Source organism: Podarcis filfolensis (assembly GCF_964270895.1).
Source record: "Podarcis filfolensis genome assembly, chromosome: Z".
NCBI lineage: Eukaryota > Metazoa > Chordata > Lepidosauria > Squamata > Lacertidae > Podarcis > Podarcis filfolensis.
Genome location: NC_139617.1, coordinates 19350414 through 19371807, shown reverse-complemented (window position 1 = coordinate 19371807; position 21394 = coordinate 19350414). Strand labels below are relative to the sequence as shown.

Here is a 21394-nt window from a genome sequence, read left to right as displayed (position 1 = left end):
AATTTACCAGCCCATGGGCAACAAAAATCCATTCCAAACTGTTGTCTTATGGAATCTCTCCTTCCGATATACTAAATTTAGATCTAATTACAGCAAAAAAGGTCATCAAACAAAGATTGGAGGAGGCTGATTTGCAACAAAATCTTACTACAGGTGGAGGTACATGTTCCCCGATAAATCAGGGCATTACATTTATGTCCCAGATACCTCGATATCTGTCTACCTTATCGGCTGCGTCGCATAGATTCGCTTTTGTTAGAGCCAGATTTAATGTGTTCCCCTCAAATGTGCTGAGCAATAGATTTTCTAACGGTAAAACCTCTGTTTTATGCGCATGTGACAACAAATCAATAGAATCCCTTTATCATATCTTGTTTAATTGTCCTTTATATATTGTTCCCCGATCAAGGATTCTGAGTTCAATCATTTTGGAAACTGTTGCTAAACCACCTGAATTACATCTAGCCTACCTACTCCAAGACATTAACTCTTATAGAACATTACAGGTTGCCAGATTCCAGTCCAAATAACTTTTGCTACTGCAGAACAGACTATATGGCCCAGTTTCAGCCCCAGGTTGGGATAAGTGCCATGTTCCCAGTAAAAGTACCCACAGGGAGCCTCAGTTTATATCCACCAGATAAAGGAGATCAGGATAGGCAAGGACTTGCTGTAGCCACCAGTTAATAAAGCAGAATACTTGCAACTTGTCTAAAAGCCACAAACACACAGGCATTTGTGGGTGGTGTGGCAATGACATAGATCACTTGCAGAAACCAAGAACAAGGTGTGAACAGGGCTGTCTTCTGAAGCAAAGATCAGGCACCCATGAGCAGAGGGCATTTTGTAGTGTAGGAAGATGACAACAAACACACAATGCAGACAGCTAAAATTTCCTCAAGGCAGACACCTAAAGGGTGCTAGATGAGAGTGATGCTCTATCAAGTTGCGATCAGATACCACATTAAATTCCATTAGGGACATATGAAGTTGGCTTATGGCAGCTCAGTCTATTTGCCCATCCAAGTCCCATAATGTCTATTTTGGCTGGCAGCAGTTCTCCAGCGTCTTACTGATCAAGACTGTTATAGAAGCGGCATTCAAGTCCTGTTCACAGCATGTGGAAGATTGTGTGTTGGTTGGTTTTTTTAAAAAAACTGGAGCACGTCAGTAACAGGAATCATCTCTTCAGCATCTGGAGTCAGCAAAGCACACCCCCCACTGAACAACCATGTGGTTTTTTTGAGGCTGTGGTGCTCTGTTTTGTTGCACTCCCTTTTGCTGGAGCTGCCAGAGGTGGGCTTGGTGCTTCCAGAGGCATCTTTTGAGCAAGTCTTGCTTCTCAAGAAGGCATATTTGCTCCCAGGAACACTCTGGGGAAATGAAAGAAGATGCTCCACACCTCAGTTTCTCCACACATGAAGAATGCCATTCCCACCATTTTTTGGAGGGGATGAATTTGCCATACTCCTCCTCCCCTGGAAGAAGAGGAGAGGTGATATTTCCTTAGGGGATGACATTATGGTCTGAGGATTATTTCACCCAATGGGGAGAGGTGATGACAGTATATTTATGCTTGTTCAGTTGCATTTGTTGAATCTGACTAATTATTAGTTTTGCAGATCCTCAAGTTGTTATATTATTCACATTTGGTTGTCTTGACTCTTCTTCATGGTGTGCTTGCTGGCAGTTGGGTCATCACCATCAGCAGTCCAGTGTTGCTGTTGCACCTCAGTGCCTTGCAGGCAGTAATAGAGAAGAAGCCAGGCACCTCCTTGGGTTAGATTTGAAATGAATCAACCACCAACCTCTGGATATCTTGTCAGGTGAATCAGCTACATCTGCCATTGCTATCTCAACAAGGAACAGGAACAAGAACTTTGTCAGTTAGTGGTAAGGAAGATCTGGTGAAACGAACACTGTGCTGCAATTGAAGTACTTCAGTCCTCAATTAATTAGTCTTTGGATTTAGACCATTTAGCAGTTCCAAAAAGCCAGACCAAAATGGGATGGAAGAAAAAGAAACGGGGACTGTGCACTGCTGGCAGGAAAGCAGGGGACAGGAAAGGCACACCTAGAGGACCCCGGGGCTTGATGGGGGCAGAGAGTGGCCAAGTCTAGGGCTCAACAGTGAAGCTTCCTACTCATGGACCACCTTGCTCAGATTGTTTGCACTCACTTTTCAGCGTCTCTCCAGGGTTTCAGACAGGAATCTCTTCCAGCACTACCTGTAGAAGCCTCCTGGAGCTTTCTGAAGACCAGGCCAATGTTCTACCACATTGATTCAACAGGTCAATTTCCTGAAGGGTGGGCCGAGGCGATAATCATCCCAATTTATAAAAAGGGCCCCACATCAGACCCAGTGTGATGGCCTGGGAATCCGATTCAGAGGCTGAACCGGAGGAATCCCAGCCAGCACAGGAGTCCCCGCCTCCAGGGCCGGCTGAACTGGGGCAGGGCCTTGATTCTGAAGCACCCGCACCTGTGCTGGATCCTCAGGAGCAGGCACCAGGTGAATCCACTCTGGCTCCAGAGGTGGTTGAGGACATAGTGCCTACAGGTGTGCCTCTCCCAGCTCTGTCAGGGGAAGGTGAGTCTCCCCCTGGGTCCATTTACCCTCCAGCCTCTCCTGAGCTGCAGAGGCTCAGGGCAGAGAGGCGGAGGGAACTGGTTTCTCCCAGGAGGAGTGCTCGCCTTAAGGCCAGGAGAGGCGGGTCTCCTGGGGGCCGGGACCGCCCCTGGCCTTAGAGAAGATAAAGGCCAGTCAGCCCGGTCCCAGGTTGTGGGAGCAACGTCGCTGAAGAGCTGTTTCGGCCAGCACCCAGTCCTATTCCTCCAGAGTTCCTGTCCTTGCCCGGCTCCTCGCTTTGGACCCCGCTTCGCCCGTGGAGGACTGTCTGCCGACCCTCGACCCAGGTCCTGGACCTCGCCCCGTGGTAACCACCCCCTGGGACCAGCACACCCGGTAAGTTACAGACCTATTAGTCTTTCACCTATACCTAGCAAATTATATGAAAAACACCTCTATATCAAATTAACCAGTTGGATGTACGCTGAGGCTATCTTGGCGGAGAAGAAAGCTGGATTTAGGCAAGGCAGATCTACTATAGATCACTGTTTTGTCTTAGCACATCTTATTGACAAATACGCCAAGAAAACCTGTGGGGTCTTATATGCAGCCTTCATTGATTTGAAGGCTGCCTTTGATTCAATTTCACGAGTAAGATTCTGGGCCAAATTGAATACATCCAGTATAGATAAAAGATTATTATTTTTGACTAATGGCCTATATAAAGATACTGTGTTGTACATAAGATCCTCCACAAATGGCCAACTCATAGGCCCAGTACCAGCCACCAAGGGGGTTAAGCAAGGCTGCATTTTAGCCCCAGCTTTATTTAACCTATATACCAATGACATGGTTAAAAGCCTAACATCTCCGGAGTTCCATGCTCCTAAATTGGCCACAAAACCAATCTCAGTGCTCTTATATGCTGATGAGGGAGCTGCGGAGAGGGTGGGCGGGGGAGAGACAGCCAGAGAGGAAGAGAAAAGAAAGGAAGAAACACGAGAGAAGAAAGGGAGGAAAACTAGGATCAAGGGGAACCCCCCCGCTCCCTCTGGGTCGCCATTGGGAGACGGGGCACAAAGCAAATAGGCAAAGGGTTCTGCCACAGCCCCACCTGGCGGAAGGGTCTTTCTTTCCCCTTTCTCCAACACCTCCCTCCCCCCGTTTTGGTTTATGGAGAAAAAGAAAATGGTCACTCAGGGTAACCAGGAGCCGACAGCCACTCCTGACACAATGGTCCAGCCATTCACAACAATCCCATTCCCACCTCCTCCACAGAATGGGATCCCCACACTCAGGACTATGCAGGCCAGACCAGCGAGCACAATCTGACAATCTACGGGAGTACACAGGCACACGGAGAACAGAACACAAACACAGCCACCACACAGAATGGATCTCTTATGCAGACAGAAGGAGGGGCACAGACGGATGGCCAGCCGTCACAGACACAAAGCAACAAGAGTACCGAGAGCAAATCTACTCCAAAACGGCTGCATGTCTCCAACATCCCCTTCCGCTTTCGGGATCCTGATCTCAGGCAGATGTTTGGGCAATTTAGCAAAATCCTTGATGTAGAGATAATCTTTAATGAACGTGGCTCCAAGGGATTCGGGTTCGTAACTTTCAAGAATAGTGCTGATGCAGACAGGGCCAGGGAGAAATTACACGGCACCGTGGTAGAGGGCCGTAAAATTGAGGTTAATAATGCCACCGCCCGTGTGATGACTAATAAGAAGATGGTCACACTGTATGCAAACGGTTGGAAGCTGAGCCCTGTGGTTGGAGCAGTGTATGGCCCTGAATTATATGCAGTTCCAGGCTTTCCTTACCCAACTGCAGCCACCACAGCAGCCGCATTCAGGGGAGCTCATCTTAGGGTGGACAGTGTATGGCGCAGTGAGAGCAGTACCTCCGACAGCCACCCCAGCTTACCCAGGTGTCGTTTACCAGGACGGATTTTACGGTGCTGACCTCTATGGCGGATATGCAGCCTACAGATATGCACAGCCTGCTACCGCAACGGCAGCCACTGCTGCTGCAGCGGCTTACAGCGATGGTTATGGCAGGGTGTACCCAGCAGACCCTTACCACGCCCTTGCCCCTGCCGCTAGCTATGGAGTTGGCGCTGTGGCAAATTTATACCAAGGTGGCTACAGCCAATTCGCCCCTTACTGAAGTGACATGAGGCCCCTGCAAGTGGGACAGCCCCCCCAGTTCATGAGGCCTGCCTATTGCAATATTTACTAGTAGAGGAACTCTATAGCAAGAGGAGGAGGAAAACAAGAGAAAAAAAACGAGAAATACTTTTTATACCTCACTATGTTCTTTGAATATGTATTTTTCCTTTAAATTTCTGCCTTTAATTCTTTTGTTCCAAAGATTGTGCATTTTTTGGGGGGGGGGGTTATTTTGTTTTTTAAAAAACTGTGGTAAACATAATGCATTTCCATGTGTGTATATGCGTAGCTTATCCTACCAATCATAAAAAGAAATGAATAGTGCTAAGGAGCACCATTAGGAACCAGTATCATGGAACTAAGGAACATGCAGCCATTTTATTTTACCTGGGTCTGGTGCCTGAGGCCTGCGATACACAAGGAATAGCCCCCTCTGCCTGCAAAGGGCAGTGCTGATTGGCTGCAGCTGGAACCTGCATGCTGTTTGGAAACGCAAAATGTTCCCTTTTTATCATCACCTGACAAACATGGGCTCAGGACAGTTCTAGAAGTGTCAAGATTTTAGAGTTTTCAAGACAAGACTCCTCAAAACTGCCCAAAGACTTCATCTGTTAATGGTTTTAGGGGGACAAGACTTGAAATACATTTATGATCTTGCTGCTTCTATACATAAGGCCTTTAGTGATTAACGTCCACTACCAAGGCTGTCCTTAGTTTCTTTCACTTGCTATGGTCTTCCTCTCTTCCTGTCCTTCCCCTCTTTTCTTTTCTGGAGGAGCAGCAGATGTGGGACAATGACTGCAGAACTTGAAGCCATGGTGGAGAGTTACATCTCCAATAACAAGGAATCTGATGGCCATGTCGTGCACACCCTGAAGTTATAGAAGAACGATTTGGGGGGGGGGAGCTTGCACCAGTGCCACTCTGAGCTAATCAGTCACCCAGTTTCCAAGATCCTTCTTCTTTTCACCCTAAGATACTTAGCTTTGCTGCAAGTATGCCACCAAAAAAAAAATGCATGAAGAGAAGAATATGGCCTGGATAATGAACCTAGAAAAGCAGCAGAGGCAGTGGGAACGATATTTTGTGTTGCAAAACTATACTTAAAGTAATCCTTGTGTAGCTTCAGCGTCTGGGGACAAGCAGAAATATATTTAATGATGCGGTCCTCCTATCCCGAACAAAAATAGGCCTAAAAAGGTTGATAGGAGAATTCTCAGCATACTGCAGGAGAGAACAGCTGGTGGTAAACTATAATCTATGCCCAGGGGCCTTGTTGTTCTTTAGCTATGCGATCAAATTCTCTACCTCCACTGTGGTTACAGGTGGCCAGTGATGTGAACCCTCTGGTTGAATGCTTGGCTTGTTAAACTGAGCTTCCTTGTCATAATACAATGATTGAAAGTATCAGATCCACTCTTGGAGTTCAACAGTACAAATGAGTCCGTTACACTCCTGGTCCAGTAGGCCAGATATGGTACACCAAAAGCTACATTTGATCTTAGCCAAACGGCTGAGAAGCGATGCTGATGACCTAGTACTTGTATCTAGAACCCAGGTGGGCCTGAGACGGCTGCTTGCAAAATTAAGTTCATATTGCACGAGGAATGCTTTATCTATAAACTACGATAAGACGCAGCTCATTGTATTTGGGAAACGTTCTAAAAAGCATGTTTGGCACCTGGATGAACACATCATAAACCAAGTAAATACGTTTAAATATCTGGGATTGATTTATTCAGAAACGGCATCCTGGAATACACAGCTATCCAATATTAAATTGCAAGCCTTTAAATCAGCAAAAGCTATTCTGAAATTCACTGCCTGTAAAGGTGGAAATCTGGTCAACCCAGCTCTATCTGTGTATAAAGCAAAAACAATGGCCCAGATTTTATATGGTGCAGAGGTTTGGGGTACTTCAAAGGTCTCCGGTCTGGAACCCCCACAGAATTATTTTTTAAGAGTTCTTTTAGGTTTACGCAAAGACGTGCAATCTGCCATGGTCAGGTTGGAAACTTGCATGTTGAACATAGAGAGCCAAATAGATAAAAGAATTCTCTGTTACTGGTTTAGAGTTCAACAGTTGGACAACACTAGGCTACCAAAAAAATGCCTGATTGAGCTCTCAAATGGATTACCCCTTAAAAACTGGGTACATCATGCTGCCCAACTGATGGGCAAATATGACCTCTCAGTGACTGAGATTAAAGAACTCCCCTTATATTCACAGAAAAATATTTTTAAACGAACCATAAGGGCAGTGGCAACTAAAAACGATCTAAACTCTATATCTTATTTTAATGAATTGACTTTTGCAAAGCTTCGAAAAGCTTTTGCAGAGCTACAACTAAATACAATAAGCTCTGCTTATAGAGATGGGAGACACAGAGGCATACCAAAAAACGAACGTGTTTGCATTAGGGGATGTTCTGAAGTAGAGGACCTTATGCATTATATCTTGCACTGTTCGTTATATAATGATGCAAGAAAAAGATTTTTGGTACCTATAATGACAGGGTCCCCTGGCCAGAACCCCCTTGACATGATATATCTCCTTGCAGACACAGATAAGTATGTGACTGTTGGGATTCGCAGGATGATGAGTAAGTCTGCAGGCTTCAACAGACTGATGCAATACTCTGTGAAGTGCTGGGTCAGAGTGACTCAGCAGGAATGTGATTGGCTATCACCTGTTTTAAAAGGAAAGCCTGTTCAACAGTAAGTGTGGTTGTGGTGGTTGTGCTGTGGTGTGGTGGTGCTGTGGTGGAGAGTATTCGTTTGCCTTAAGGAGCAGGTACTCTGTATGGACTGTTTTTGTAAATACTTGTATATAGCTCACATTAAAAAGACTGCACTGAAAAGAAACCTGGGACTCTGAGCGTTTCGCTAAAAAGCGCCGCGAGGAATTCGCGACATTGACCTGACGGGTAGCACTTTTTGCAACTGCTGCTAGGAAAATTAGAGCAAATTATATAGCCAAGGTAGCCATTAACTGTAAAGGAGATGAATTTATTTGATCCCATCTATCTACCTCAGGCTATGCTCTATCTTTGTGACCAAACTCTGAGTATAAATTGCACACTGTATTAATTGATATTGTTTTTAACATTAGTGACCATGTGATGATTTTAGCTTATGAATTTTATTGTTTAATGTTTTTATTTGTACATTGGGGTACTTTTATAGCTTTGTTTAGAGTACGTAATGTTTTAATAATATAAATGTTTTAAGTCTTTTTTTACCAATTCAGTATATTTTCTTTTAATTGTCAAACAATTATGTGTACATCGCGGCAGCCTTTGGCTATGTGCAATAAAACTGACTGAGACTTGAAGGTACACCAAAAGCAAGTTGGGTCTTTCTTGTGCGAAGCCGTGACCAGGCTTTGCCATGCGATTCGCTTGGCTTTTTGTTTTTGTTTTCTTTAATAGTTATTTGTAATTCCGTCTTATGGAGATATATGCAGTAAATAAAGGGAGTGCCCCAGTATTCCTATATTTGTGATAAATAGTTCTCAAATGCTTCCTTGTTTGTCTGCATTCTGTGTTGAACCAGCTTGCTAGATCCCTTGCCCCCTTTGTGGCTGTATTCTGTATCGCAGATGATAATTGTGTTTTCAGCTTTTCTATAAGTATCTTAAAAAGCTCTAGGACCACAGCTGTGGAGTTAGTCGAAACAATAGCAGAATGTATATTCTTTAGCTCCACTGATTGAAGGAGGAGGATTAAGTCTGCATTCAGCACAGGGGACCATTTAATTCTTTTGGGAGCCGGTATACCCAAATTCACTGTGGGAGTATATTGTGGGTTGGCAATTGGTTTTTCAAAAGGCGGCCTTCAAGCACCAAAGTTAGAGGGAGATAGTCACTCTCAGTTTTATGGCCCATTTGGAACTTCATGACAAAGCCATACGCGAATCTTGAAATTAGAATATAATCTATAACGCTTCCGCCTGCCTTGGAAAAATGTCGTTTAATATCAACAGTTCCCTCTGTTTTGCGACCAGGGCTAAGCAGAGCCCTAAAAAGTTGCATCTGCAATCGTTAGAGAGGCATGTAACGCCTATATCTGTCTGGCAATCATGGTCCAGGAACTGCTTGTACTGAGTGTATAGACAGTTATCATCTGTTCCCATTCGGGCATTGAAGTCTCCACCGATGAGTCTCTCTTCCATGCCTGGAGAGATTCCCACCAGTGTCCGCCTTCTTTTCAACTCCTGAAACCGGTCACCGTAGTCCCAATGCCCTTCAGGAACTCAATAGTGGGCAGCTGGCACTTCTTCTCCATTTCTGTGTGTCTCACACTGAGACCGGCAATATCCTCCGAGAGCTTGATGATATTTATTTCCTTTTTCTTCTTCATCTCCTTCTCCAAAGCCTCCAGTTTGGTCAGCCAAAAGCGCTGCAGCTCCTCCAGGAAGTTGCACATCTGCTCAAAAGTGCCCATGACCTTGTTCTTCTCCTCCTCTAGCTCCGCCGGATATGCCTGGTTCTTTCTTCTTCAGCCAGTTTCAATTCCATAATCACTCGTCTCTCTTGCACCAGAAACTGGACTATTTGCTTCAACCACTGTGAAGCCTGGTCCAGATTAATCAGTTCATGTTCGCTGTGCTCTTTCGACCTCTTGCAGACAATGCAGATGGGGGCCGCGCAAGCCCTGCAGATAAGGTGCAAGGGTTCCCCATGTCCCTCACAACTGGCTCTCCCCACCTGATGGGTTAACTTCTTCTCCCCCCCCCCCCCAATTTTTAAAATTAATTTTCAACATTTATCACAAATGTAACATATAACACACACACACACACAAAATATACATTACAATACTAAAGAAAAAACACACAAAATTAATAGACTTATTACTTCTAAAACCCAATTTAACTTTCATTGTTAATTGACTTCCTCAAATCCCCCCTTACTGAATTTCATTGAGTCACTTTGTAACAGCTCTCCAAAATCATATTTCTCATAAAATTAACTCCTTCAATTTACTATTCTCTTTTCTTAATAATCTAGCCCATGATCTTTGACAATTCATTCTTATTCTAGTCCTAGGCCTGTTTGGTACTTTCCAGTAACTTCTAACATCTTATATTACAATATTTGGTTAAATATTCTTTGAATTTCTTCCAGTCTTCCTGATGCTCCTCTTTCTTCTGGTCATGGATTCTTCCAGTCGGGTCTGCCAGCTCCAAAAAGTCCAACGTCTTCACCTGCCATTCTTCTGTTGGTATTTCTTGAGATTTCCAATTTTTAGCTAATAGCAATCTTGTCGCTGTAGTGGCATACAAAAACAATCTAACATCTTTTTTGGGCAATTCCAATCCTGTAATTCCAAGTAGAAAGGCTTCTGGTTTCTTAACAAATGTATTTTTCAACATTTTTTTTCAATTCATTATAAATCTTTTCCCAGAAGTCCTTCACCTTAGGACACGTCCACCCCATATGGTAAAAAGTGCCTTCATTTTTTTTGCATTTCCAACATAAATGATCATTCGTGTGATAAATCTTTGCTAATTTTACCGGGGTTAAGTACCATCTATACATCATTTTCATGATATTTTCTTTTAATACGGTACAAGCAGTAAACTTAACCCCTTTCTTCCACAACCTTTCCCAATCTTCAAACATTATATTGTGTCCAAAATCTCTTGCCCAATCTATCACCACTGATTTAACTTGTTCATCCTTTGTATGCCACTCCAACAACAAGTTATACATTTTGGATAGGTTTTTAACATTTGTATCTGACAATTCTGTTTCCAGTTTGGATTTTTCCATTGCAGAACCATTTTTCTTATCAAGCTTATACAATTCATTGATCTGATAATATTGTAGCCAACCATCTAATTTGTCTTTAATTTGGTCAAATGATCTTAATTTAAATCCTTCATTATCTTCCAACAATAAGTTCTCATATTTCAACCATTTAGACTCCATATTTAACTTTTTCTGCTTCCATTGGTGAAAGCCACCTGGGTGTTTTCCTTTCTAGGAGATCTTTATATCTTATCCAAACATTATATAAAGATTTTCTAATTACATGATTTTTAAAACCTTTAGGAGCCTTTATCTTGTCGTACCATAAGTATGCATGCCAACCAAATACATTATCAAATCCCTCCAGGTCTAATACATCAACATTATCTAATTGAATCCATTCCTTAATCCAGCAGAAAGCTGCAGCTTCAAAATATATCTTCAAGTCTGACAGGGAAAATCCCCCTCTTTCTTTTGAGTCTGTTAGTATTTTATATTTAATTCTGGGTTTTTTCCCTTGCCAGATAAATTTAGACACTGCTTTCTGCCACTCTTTGAAACATTTTACGTTATCAATAATTGGAATAGCTTGGAATAAAAACAACATCTTTGGCAATACATTCATCTTAACCACCGATATTCGGCCCATCAATGATAATTTTAAATTTGACCAAACCTCAAGATCTCTCTTAATTTCCTTCCATAATTTTTCATAATTATCCTTATATAAGTTTTTCACCGATATGTTCACACCCAAATATTTCACTTTTTTCACAAAAACAAGGCCTGTCTTTTCCTGAAGGACATTTTCCCTCATTATCTAGATTTCCCCCAAAAACTTTGGTTTTGCTCTTATCTAAAATCCTGCTACATGCCCGAACTCCTGAATCAACTCCAGTGCTTTCACTGCACTGCAGTCTGGATCTTGTAAAGTTAACACCAGATCGTCAGCAAAGGCTTTTAACTTATATTGTTTGGATTCTACTATTATACCTTTAACCTCTTCCTCTTTCCTTAACATGTTTAGCAAAACTTCCAGAACCGAAATAAAAAGCAGAGGGGAAAGTGGCACCCTTGCCTGGTTCCTTTTTCAATTCTAATTTCTTCTGAAACCACATTATTTACTATAGTTTTTGCTTTTTGTTCAAAGTAGATCGCATTAATACCATTTAAAAAATCTTGTCCAACCCCAATACTTTCTAAATTCTTTTTCATAAAATTCCAAGATACATTATCAAAGGCCTTCTCTGCATCAATAAACATTAATATCGCTTTACAAATTTTTTTAACCTCCAACTTTCCCAACACATCAATTATATTTCTAATATTATCCTTCATATGTCTTCCAGGCAGAAATCCTGCCTGATCCTTGTGAATATAATCTATTAGTACCTTCTTCAACCTATTGGCCAAAATATTAGCAAAAAATTGGAATCCACATTGAGTAATGAGATCGGTCTATAATTTTTTACATTGGATCTATCTTGATCTGGTTTTGGTATCAGAGTTATAAAAGCTTCTTTCTAGGTTTCAGGTGCCTTGTCCCCTCTTAATATTTTGTTGCATACATCAACCAATGGCTGAATAAGCCACTCATTCATAGTCTTATAGTACTTTGCAGACAAACCATCTGGTCCTGGGGTTTTGCCAAGCTGCATCTGGGTAATCGCCTTGTCTGCCTCTTGTCTTGTGATCAGTCCATTAAGTGGGATATTTTTATTTTCGGGAATTTTTTGTAGTCCATTTACTTTAATAAAGTGCTCAATTTTGTCCTTATCTTCTTTTCCGTTTTTATACAGCTGTTTATAATATTTCTGAAAGCATCTTCTTATCTCTGCAGGGTTCTCCACAGATTTTCCCTCTGATACAATATTAGTGATAGTACTTTGTTTCTGCCTCTTTTTTAACTGCCAAGCAAGCAGTTTTCCACATTTATTTGCAGATTCAAAATTTCTCTTTCATCATTTTTATTTTCCATTCTATTTCCTGATTTATAATTTGAGAATATTGGATCTGTAGTGCTTTAATTTCCTTTTGGATCTGTTGATTCTTCGGATTAGATCTTAAGTTCTTCTCTTTGTCTTTTAGTTGAGACAGAATATTGTCTTTTTTCTCATTCTGTATTTTTTTCTTAATCGAAATTTTGTTGTATGAGAAATCCTCTCATTACTGCTTTACTTGCATCCCAAACAACTCTTTTTCCCACCTCTGAATTCATATTTGTCTCAAAATAATCCTTCAGAGTCTTTGAGCTGTATTGACCAGTCCAGCACAGTGGGAGGCAGGGGGATAACCTTGTCTAGGGAGCTCTCATTCTGAACTCTCTTGCTCACTTCTTTTTGGGGGAAATTTTGCTTTGCTTTGCCTCCTTCGTGGCTCCGTAGAGCTATGAGGCAAGGTTAGCGTGATTCCCAGGTCCTTACAGTTCTTCTTGGTAAGGACCATAATAGATATGGGGCATGGAGTAATTGAGTATCGGCAGTTCTCTGATGACGCGGGTGGCGCTGTGGGTAAAACCTCAGCGCCTAGGACTTGCCGATCGCATGGTCGGTGGTTCGAATCCCCGCGGCGGGGTGAGCTCCCGTCGTTCGGTCCCAGCTCCTGCCCACCTAGCAGTTCGAAAGCACCCTTAAGTGCAAGTAGATAAATAGGTACCGCTTTATAGCGGGAAGGTAAACAGCGTTCCGTGTGCTGCTCTGGTGCTGGTTCATCAGAGCAGCTTCGTCATGCTGGCCACGTGACCCGGAAGTGTCTGTGGATAGCGCTGGCTCCCGGCCTCTAAAGTGAGATGAGCGCACAACCCTAGAGTCTGTCAAGACTGGCCCGTACGGGCAGGGGTACCTTTACCTAGTTCTCTGATGACCCTGTGCTCCGGGGGAGTTTAACCTTGCCTTGGCTAATGCCAGAGTCCGAGTGCTAACACTTAAAGATACTCACTAGCGAAGGCAGGAATTTACAGTAGTTGCCACTGAAGTTTACTGATATCTCTGACAGACGATAAGATAATAGCTAATGCCAGATAAAAATTATTGAGCCAAACTTGCTTTCAGTTCCTCAGGTAATCAGCTGGTTCTAGTTTCTAATTGCGACAGAGGACTCGGCGTCTTTGCATAGAGAGTGTTTTAGTCTCGTTTGCTAATAAGCCCCTTTGTAATATTTATTACTGGAAGCAGGTTGTTGAGCCTCTCTCAAAATGAAGTTGTGAGCCTTGTGAGGCTATAGAAACTAATTAAAAGTGCCTCTCATTCAGGGGGGGGGGGCTGGAAGAGAGTTCAGCTTTTCCTTTCCTGCAACTTCCTGCAGCCTCACGATGGAGGTTGTTAGTCTGATAAAATAGCAGGGTAGAACATAAATCGCAGCTTTGAGAAGAGCTCTAATAAAGCATTGAAAGGTAGAATGGGGAGGCAGATAAACTGGTGCCAAGAAATAGATTAGGAGCTTAAATCTTGCCTTCAATTAGGGAGTAGCCAGAGTCACCTTGTCTCCTCCATCTTGACCGGAACTGGAAGTCCGGCATTCAGAAGCCTATTCCCCCCCCCCCCATCAAAAAAAATTGGCAATTAAGGCCACATGGGCAGATTTAGAGGTCTTCCCAGAGCCTCTCGAATCTACCTACCCTACTGCTCCAATTACACTGGGCAACAATTTTTTACTTTTTGAATGTTGTCTAGATTTCTACAACTGATTTAGGGTATTTTTGCACTGCTGAATCAGGAAATGGCATCCGTTTCTCTCCATCAGGTCAGGTTTACTGTAAACTGAATGGTGGGCATTGATAAAGGTAAGTACACGTAAATTGCATGTTGCTTCACCATTTTTCAAACTTCAGGGCTTGAACTTTCGTTTCTTGGAACTCCTGGAATGCTCAGCGGCAGGGAGGTCTCTCTTCAGAGTCCAACGGTAGTCAGCCATCATGACTGCGTCCCAGCGACCCTGATACCTGGTCTCCATCTCTTTCATGTCCTGATGGAATCTTTCCCCCTGCTCATCACTCATTGAACCCAGTTTCTCAGGAATCCGGTCCATATGTGAAAATAGGTAGTGCATCTTGATGCTCATGTTGCAGCCCAGGTTTCTGAAAGCAGTCAGCATGTTGTTGACAAGTTCTGCATCGTTTCTGACCTTATTGTTGCCAAGAAAGTTCTTCACTGCCAGAACAAATGTCTTCCACGCTTCCAGTTCCACTTCGTTCACTGAGTTTCCAAACTCTGGATCTCTGATGAGCTGACGGATCTGAGGACCGTCAAAGATGCCAGCTTTCAACTTCTCCATGGTCAATCCTGGAAAAGTCTGGCACAAGTAAGTGAAGCAGTCACCATCCTTGTCCAGAGCCTTGGTGAACTGCTTGATTAAGCCGAGCTTGATGTGCAGAGGTGGGAAGAGTATTCTGTCTCTGTCCACCAGAGGGTCGTTGATGACGTTCCTTTTTTTGCAAGGCACCAATTCCTCCCGCACAGGCCAGTCCTTCTTCGTGTAATGCTGAGCATGGTCCCTACTATCCCACATGCACAGAAAACATGGGTACTTGGTGAAGCCAGACTGTTGTCCCAACAAAAAGTTCACCATCTTCAGGTCAACACATAGTTCATAGTTCTCCTTCAGTGTACTCGAGTGAGCCAGGGGTATAGAGGCAAACTGGTTGCCGTTGTGTAGCAGAACACATTTCAGTGATCGCTTGCTGCTGTCAATGAACAGTCTTCAATCTTTGGGTTCGTACTGTGGCACTCCAAGCTTGAGCAGAAGCTGTGCAATATCTGCACAGTACACCAAGTCCTTCTCTTCCGAGAAAAAACGGAGGTACTCTTGATGCCTGTTGCGGAAGAAGTTGATGCGAGCACTGTCAGAGAGGAGGGTTTTCCCCTTCAATCTGGATGCCAACAGTTCGGCAGAATCCTTTGACAAGCTGAGGTCGCGAACTAGATCTTTCAACTCCTTTTGGGAAAATGGATGTGGAGCATCATCTTCAAGAACCACTTCTTCTTCTTCATGTCCTTCAACACTGGAGGCATCTTCGTCACTAATGTCCAGAAGTTCCCCAAAGATAGGCACTGGAATTTCATCACAATGAGCTACAGGACGACGTGCTGATTGAAGATCAGGATACTTCATGGGGCGGCTGCCCCATTAACTTAGTTTTGATTCCCCCAACTTTATGCTTTGCCGCACCAATTTATGGAAGATTTCGAGGTTTTATGACTTCAAACTGATCCCTTTTCGGCATAATTACACAGAACTATCGGACCTGAATACTTCTTGTCATTAAAATAATCATTTCCAATCAAAACAATTATTCGACATGGGATTTTACCCCCACCAACTTCTTCTAAACTGCTCCACACAAGCGTACATGTGAACAAAAATGTAAAAAAAGACATGTAGCCATAGCTCAAAAACTTGACCTGATTGAGCAAAAACAATGTGATTTTTGGATTCAGTGCATCAGATTCATCCTAAATCAACTGAAAAAACGCAGACAACAAATTTGTTGTTGATTATAATTTACACTCAGAAAAATTCATTTCTGAAGGATACCATGCAGAAATGCAAAGGGCTACCGATTCAGGCACTGAACAAAGTGTCACTCTGGAGCCAGGAACAAAACACCCTTTTCTTTTTATAACCTGAAGAGTTTGAGAAGAAGAAGGGGAAGGCAGGACACGCTGGACAACCCTGGGAGATTCGACAGCATGCTCTACCTGCTGGGCCATGCAAAATTCACCTCAGGAAGATATTGGTGGGAGGTGGTGGTGGAAGAGAAGGAGGAAAGGGAATGGGCCACCTGGGCCGTAGGGGTTGCAAAAAAGTCTGTCAGGCGCAAAGGCTTTGTCAGCATGCTTCCTTCTGAGGGGATCTGGGCCATTGGGAAGGCAAAGGATGAGTCAGCCTCATCTGATCCCTTCTGGGCTTCAACCCACCCTGAGCGGACCCCTTTGAGCTTGACTTATGAGCCCAGGAAGATCCGGGTGTCCCTAGACTATGATGAGGGTTGTGTGGAATTGTTATGCCCACACTAATGGTTTGATCTTCAATTTCCAACAAGCCTCATTCTCTGGGGAGAAGGTTCAGCCCTTTTCCCATGCTTGGTGGGGAGTTGGTCTGAAGTGTTGATTCCTGGGGACGATCCTCACCGCTCCCAGCTCTTCCACCCCCACCCCCACCCTGAGAGGAGGTGGCAGCCTAGCATTTTCTACGCAGAGTTATGAGTTTGTGGGTGCCAGACATCCTAAATTTCTGGATCCAGCAAATGTTAGAATTTAATCTGTGTGTGGTGTGTTAGAACTGGATGCCAGACAGTAGGTTTAGCAAGCATTAAAATACAAGCCAGGCCAGCTTCCCCATGTCGGGAAAGTGCCTGGGAGACAAGCCATGGCTCCCACACCATTATGTTTCAACTTTATTTTTTACCTTTATTCTGTGCAACTGAAAAACTTTAAAATGTTAATAATAAAAGAACTACATGGTGGAAGGAAGAAAAGAAGGAAGGAATGGGCCATTAAGAAAAGTCAAGGAGAATGGGTTTCTGGACCAGATAGCTGTTGGATGGGGCCCCTGATGCAGTTCTGAGTTAGTTCAGAAAACAAAGCAGAGTTTGAAAGGAGAGTCTTTACAATTGGTGACCTAGGGGGAAGACGTTGCAGTCTGGTAAAGGCGGCAAGCTGGGGAGACTGTCAGAGCAGGATTGTTGGTGTTATTTTGAATCCTAAACTGCAGCTATGGAAGAGTTTGTTTTTTGAAAAATAAAAAATAAAAAATCCTTTAAAAAAAGAAGAGGAAGAGGGGGAAACAACCAGGTGTACAATGGAAATTGAATAATATTGTATAAAAAGGGTAATATAAGAGCATTTGGCTGGAAGACTTTGAAATTGAGGTAAAATAATGTAAGCAGAATTAGTAAATACTTAAAGAACCAGATGGGCAAGTTGAGGGGAGTCTTTGGGTGGGGGGAGAACTGGATTTTATTTCATCCTTTTCTCTTCTTGTTTAAGATGATTATGCTGATTTTAACATTGTATAACTGTAAAACCCAATTTTAAAAATTTAAAAAGGAAGAGGAAGAGGAGGAATACTACCGCTCAACTTTATGATCAATGAAAATATTTGCTACTGCAAAGGTAGCATTTCTGTTTTTGAAATATATACATGGGGCTTTTTTGCAAAGAGAAGCATTTTCTGTGTGCACACAATAGAGAATCAACCAGGCTGGCAAGCAAGGGGCAGTATCGATCTCTCTCTCTCGAGGTTGCTTGCTTGCTTTCTCCCGCCTTAAGGAAGGAAATCTTGCCCTTCTGCAAATCCCTGCTGGTTTCTCCTCCTTCATGGCCATGAAAGGAATCAGCCCCATCAGATCAGTCAGGATCTGCTAGGAAGCAAGCTGCGTGCTGCCTCTCCTATCAGAGCCTCACCATCACCCAGGGAATGAACAACAGAACGAAGCCCCTTGGCCAGTGACTCCTGCTGCACAGGCCTTCAATAAAATGTGATGAGTCTTGCCAAAACAAAAAAACCAGAGCCCAGCTCAGGAGGAGCCCAAGAACCTCCTTTACGACATGAATGACTGCTACTCCAAGCTGCGCGAGCTGGTGCAGAGGATCCCGCAAGGCACCAAAGTCAGCCAAGTGGAAATCTTGCAGCACGTCATCGACTATATCTGCAAAGGTAGCATTTCTGTTTTTGAAATATATACATGGGGCTTTTTTGCAAAGAGAAGCATTTTCTGTGTGCACACAGTAGAGAATCAACCAGGCTGGCAAGCAAGGGGCAGTATCGATCTCTCTCTCTCGAGGTTGCTTGCTTGCTTTCTCCCGCCTTAAGGAAGGAAATCTTGCCCTTCTGCAAATCCCTGCTGGTTTCTCCTCCTTCATGGCCATGAAAGGAATCAGCCCCATCAGATCAGTCAGGATCTGCTAGGAAGCAAGCTGTGTGCTGCCTCTCTCATCACAGCCTCACCATCACCCAGGGAACGAACAACAGAACGAAGCCCCTCGGCCAGTGACTCCTGCTGCACAGGCCTTCAATAAAATGTGATGAGTCTTGCCAAAACAAAACACCAGAGTCCAGCTCAGGAGGAGCCCAAGAACCTCCTTTACAACATGAATGACTGCTACTCCAAGCTGCGCGGGCTGGTGCCGAGGATCCCGCAAGGCACCAAAGTCAGCCAAGTGGAAATCTTGCAGCATGTCATCGACTATATCTTTGACCTGCAGATCGTGCTAGAGGAGCAGGTGAAGAAGGGGCAAGATCCGCCCTCAGCCGAGACTTCCTTACTCTCTTTAAAAGCTGCAGAACGGGCATCCGAACTGTGTAATCGCACACTTCCAACATTCCCACAGCTTGTGACAAATGTGGACTGATCTGCCGTTTGCTCAGAAAAAAGGGCAGCAAAAAATACCTTTGCAGATATGCAGATTGTATGTATATTTTGGATTATAGTTTTTTAAACATCATTTTCTTGGGGGGAAGGGGACTTTCAAGAACATGAAAACTGATGTGAAGAAGCTGAAAAGCCAGCTTCTTCCCGCTGCTCTCATTGACCGTGTTCAGTGTGATGAGTGTGGTTGCTTGCATCCCCTAGTCCACCTGTTTTTGACCATCTATTTTAGAATATACAAGGGATTGCAAGAAAGAGGTGCGGAATTGGAATATGAGCCACCTGCGCATCTCACCAAATGTCAGCAAGAGCCTTCATATTCTGTATATGCTGTATACTTTGTAATTCTCTAAATAAAGTACACCAAGCAGTCAAATATTTATAATTATATATATATATATATATATATATATATATATATATATATATATACAAGAGAGTTATCCAGGCAATTTAGAAATCTGACAAAGGCCACCCATTTAGGGCTTACTTGGATAAAGACGTTGCTGTGTGTAGTGGAGCTTGTCCAAAAATACACTCTTATGCTGCTTGGCCCCTTCAACAGCACAGTTTAGGAGTTCAGATGCCTCTTCCCAAAACCATACTGGCGGGGAGGAGAGAAGGGGCTTCTGTAAAGCTTTGAAATCCATATATATTTGTCAGGCTGGCTCCAATACTTCCAACTAAATGGAAGACAAGAAAAAAAGGGTTTGCTGGAGAAATATCAAAACTAATTCACACCCTGCCATCAAAGAACTTTTGTCTCACTTAAAGTGCTTTGGTTACGGGTCAAGTTTTATATCTTATCAAAGAATTCACACATTGCTGCTGCTGCTGCCATTGCCAGTTTTGGGGAAGGCCAAACAGCTTTAAGAGGCTCCAGCAAGGCCTCAGGGCACTGATGCTGTTGCTACTGCTGCAGCAAATGTCGAAAATGATATTACATGTTTTAAAGTGTTTTAAAAGCATTTTTACATTGTTGCACTGTGAACGGTGGCTTTTATTTATATATTTTTATTTTATTTTATTTTTGTTTGGGGTGGGATAAATGTTGAGCTAGGGTGGGGATTAGTTTTATTTTAGTACAATTGTTTTTGGCTTTGTTTTTACTTTTACTATTTTGTTAGGCTATTGTATAGTTTGTATTTTGCTTTTTAAGGGGAAAGGGTCAGGGCTGCCTAGGAGTGGGCCTCAGCCAACAGAATGGCTGGGGCAGGTTCCACAGGGGCAGAAGCACCGGGACACCCGATCTCAGTGATCACGGGCAGGAGGAAGAGCTACACTAAGACCAGACCATCTCATTACCGAGAAGGTAGGTTTAGTCATTGTCTGAGGACTATCCCTGCCTCCGGGTCTGGTCTTGACCAGAAGGATATTGGAATCAGCAAGGGAAACCCACATGACCTGAAAGTGTTGCTGTGCAATGCCAGGTCAATGATGAATAAGACCACTGCCATCCACGACCTGATTGTGGATGGAGGACTTGACCTGGCATGTGTAACAGAGACTTGGTTGGATGAAGCAGATGGGCCTGTCTTAGCTGCTGCTTGTCCACCAGGTTTCTCTTACGCACAGCAACCCAGGTCATGTGGGCGGGGAGGGGGGGTTGCAGTGATTTTTAGGAAGTCATTAGTTTGCACCAGGCGTCCTATTGGGAAGACCCAGTGCTCTGAGTGCATGTTCTGGAAGTTGGGCAATAGGGGCAGTACAGGATTCCTTTTGGTGCACCGACCTCCCTGCTGTGCCAAGGATTCCCTGCCCAAGCTGTTTCAGGTCATGACAGATGTTCTCCTGGAGACACCTAGCTTGGTTGTCCTAGGGGATTTTAACATCCATGTTGACACGACCTTACAAGGGGCAGCTCGGACTTTGTGGAAAGCATGGCCTCCATGCGGCTGTCCCTGAATAAGTTTGGCTCAACTCATAGCCGCGGACATGCCTTAGACCTGGTGTTGACCTCTATGGATGTTGGTGATCTGACATTAAGTAAAAGTGAAACAAAAGAAGTGCCATGGTCAGATCACTTCCAGGTGCAAATGGACTTCTCCATGACCCTTTCCCTCTGCAGGGAGGTGGGACCGATTCGGATGGTCCGCCCCTGCCACTTAATGGATCCAAGTGGTTTCCAGAGTGTGGTAGGGGATGTTTTATCCCATGTTGATGGCCTTTCAGCTGATTCCCTAGTTGGAATACGGAATTAACCAGGGCTATTGACTGTCTGGTTACAAAGCGTCCTCTCTGATTGCATGGAGCCCGGACAGCCCCGTGGTTTTCCCTGGAGCTGAGGGTGATGAAACAATTGCTGAGATGGCTAGAGCGCCGGTGGCGGAAAACTCACTCTGAATCGGACCGGACACGGGTTAGAGCTCAACGTTGAGCCTACCAAGTGGCAACGGCGAAGAGAACTTTCTTCAGCACCTCTATTGCATCTGCAGAAAACAGCAGCAGGAGACTCTTTCAGGTGGTTCGCAATCTATCGGAACCACCTTTGTCATCGGGGCCAGGTAGGGACCCCAAGATCG

At 43.8% G+C, this 21394-nt stretch overlaps 1 protein-coding gene and 2 pseudogenes across 10 annotated transcripts in view; 2 read left to right on the top strand and 1 right to left on the bottom strand.

Annotated features, from left to right (window-relative positions):
* Positions 1-21394, bottom strand: part of LOC310754289 (putative G-protein coupled receptor 34) — a 439102-nt gene that overhangs the window by 20151 nt on the left and 397557 nt on the right. The gene's annotated exons all lie outside the window — the stretch shown is intronic.
* LOC310753967 (RNA binding protein fox-1 homolog 2-like) lies at positions 2633-4944 on the top strand (annotated as a pseudogene). Its single transcript has one exon. The product of its transcript is annotated as an RNA binding protein fox-1 homolog 2-like (transcript).
* On the top strand, positions 18371-19074 carry LOC310753969 (DNA-binding protein inhibitor ID-3-A-like; annotated as a pseudogene). The gene is made up of 2 exons: positions 18371-18493; positions 18558-19074. The product of its transcript is annotated as a DNA-binding protein inhibitor ID-3-A-like (transcript).